The sequence below is a fragment of the Myotis lucifugus genome, unplaced genomic scaffold (genome assembly GCF_000147115.1).
Source record: "Myotis lucifugus unplaced genomic scaffold, Myoluc2.0 scaffold_22, whole genome shotgun sequence".
Lineage (NCBI taxonomy): Eukaryota > Metazoa > Chordata > Mammalia > Chiroptera > Vespertilionidae > Myotis > Myotis lucifugus.
The window spans coordinates 7,265,615-7,268,438 of NW_005871070.1; positions in this window are offsets into that span (position 1 = coordinate 7,265,615).

Here is a 2,824-nt window from a genome sequence, read left to right on the forward strand (position 1 = left end):
TGAACATTATTTATAACTTCCCATTTGAGCAGCTGTGATATATCTCATTCTTAGAAATCTTTATGATCTTTTTAGAAAAGATAGCTCAAAGCATGACCCATATAGTTGTACCTTACATCTCTCATTTTTAACACTTAAAAATTCAGGATTCTTAGATGTTTCCCTTTCAGTGATACAAAGGAAATAATGAAAGCATTTGTCTTCCCCAACCCCTCACCCCCAAAACCCAAAGAACGTACATTCAATTTCTCAGTAATCATTTTGTAGGGCTTCAATAGAACTGGATTGCAATTGTCTAATCTACTGAGAAGCACTTCATTCCATATTTGCTAGCCCCCCTAAAATTCATTCTGTAGGACAATTTGTTTTAATTTTATGTTTATTTTTGTTAATCCTCACCCAAGGATATTTTTTCCATTGATTTTTAGAGAGTGGAAAGGAAGGAAGGAGAGACACAAAGAGAGAAACATCTATGTGAGAAAGACACATTAAGTGGTTGCCTCCTGCACACGCCTTAATGGGGGCCTGGGATGGAGCCTGCAACCCAGGTATGTGCCCTTGACCAGGAATGGAACCTGAGACCCTTCAGTGTGCGACCGATGATCTATCTACTGAGCCACACTGGGCAGGGCTGTAGAATAATTTTTAAGTGATGACCCATTTAAATACCAGTAGTTAAACGTCCCTTGGATGTGGTACAAGATAAAAGAAATATAAAACTTAAACTGAATTCAACTTTAAAATGAATCTTATGGTGAAAATAAAATATTACAACATCATTAAAATTTTCTGATTACATTAACATAAGTAGCACAATCTTTCATTTCCCCTTTCTGTTTGAGAACCTAAAGCTTCTATAGCCCTGGCCAGGTAGCTCCGTTGGTTAGAGCATCACCAGGATACGCCAAGATTCTGGGTTTGATTCCAAGTCAGGGCATATACGAAAATCAACAAATGAATGCAGAAGTAAGGGGAACAACAAATCAATGTTTCTCTCTCTAAAAATCATAAATAAAAAATTAAAAAAGAAGTTAGAGCTTCTTTATGCTGACATCTCAATGTATTCAAAGAATCAGTTAAGCCAGAGTAGAAGCCAACCTTGTGTAAAATGGGGAAGGATAACCAAATAGCAATGATTACTAAATATTGCAATAGACTGTGGCATTCAAAAACTGTGTGCCCGTTAACATAGAAATTCCACTTCTAGGATTCTATCCTGTGGAAAGGTGAATAGACAAGAATGTCCATTGCTGTACTATTTATATTGTATGAAAAGGAAAACAGAACAAAGAAAAATCAGGAGAAACCAAGATGGCAGCATAGGTTAACGCTGGAGTTTGCTGCCTCGAACAACCACTTCAAAAATACAACTAAAAGACGGAACGGACATCATCCAGAACCACAGGAAGGCTGGCTGAATGGAAGTTCTACAACTAGGAGGAACTGAGAATCAGAGGAGGCGCAGTGCTGAAGTAAAATACTAAGGTGCGGAGTGCACGCGGCGCGGGCTGGTGGCTGAGGGCGCGGTTGTCTGTTTCAATCCGGAGGGAGCCTCAGACTCAGAGCTCCAGATCCGGGCGAGTCTCTAGGGACCCAGACTCAAACGGGAGAAGCAGGACTGTCTGGCTACGGTCCCTCCGAGGTTTGCAGCTGTTGTTGGGACAGAGAGGCAGAGCCCCTGGGGATGGACTAAGAGCAGCCATAACTGCTCCCTCCTCTGCCCTGTTGATCCCATGGGACCCGCCCTGCCCAAGCCCTGCACAGAGGCATTTGCCGGATAGCCTCAGGCAAAGGCTAGATTAGCACCTCCCTAGAGGACACAAGTTCTTCCACTGCAGACACAGCTGATTATCACAGCCAGTCGGCCTGGAGGTCAAATCCCTCTAGTATTAACTACAACAATCAAGGCTTAACTACAACAAGACTGCGCACAAAGACCACTAGGGGGTGTACCAAGAAAGCGTAAAAAATGAGGAGACAAAGAAACAGGACAAAACTATCAAGGGAGGATATTGAGTTCAGAACCACACTTTTGAGGTCTCTCAAGAGGCTTCTAGAGTCTGTCGATAAACTTGATGAGATGTACAGGAAATCTAATGAGACCCTCAATGGTGTGATAAAGGACCATCTAGAAAGTAAGCATACACTGACTGAAATAAAGAATATTATACAGACTCCCAACAGCAGACCAGAGGAGCGCAAGAATCAAGTCAAAGATTTGAAATGCGAAGAAGCGAGAAACACCCAACCGGAAAAGCAAAATGAAAAAAGAACCCAAAAATACGAAGATAGTGTAAGGAACCTCTGGGACAGCTTCAAACGTACCAACATCAGAATTATAGGGGTACCAGAAGATGAGAGAGAGCAAGATATTGAAAACCTATTTGAAGAAATAATGACAGAAAACTTCCCCCACCTGGTGAAAGAAATGGACTTACAGGTCCAGGAAGCGCAGAGAACCCCAAACAAAAGGAATCCAAAGAGGACCACACCAAGACACATCATAATTAAAATGCCAAGAGCAAAAGACAAAGAGAGAATCTTAAAAGCAGCAAGAGAAAGAGACTCAATTACCTACAAGGGAATACCCATACGACTGTCAGCTGATTTCTCAACAGAAACTTTGCAGGCCAGAAGGGAGTGGCAAGAAATATTCAAAGTGATGAATACCAAGAACCTACAACCAAGAGTACTTTATCCTGCAAAGCTATCATTCAGAATTGAAGGTCAGATAAAGAGCTTCACAGATAAGGAAAAGCTAAAGGAGTTCATCACCACTAAACCAGTACTATATGAAATGCTGAAAGGTATCCTTAAGAAGAGG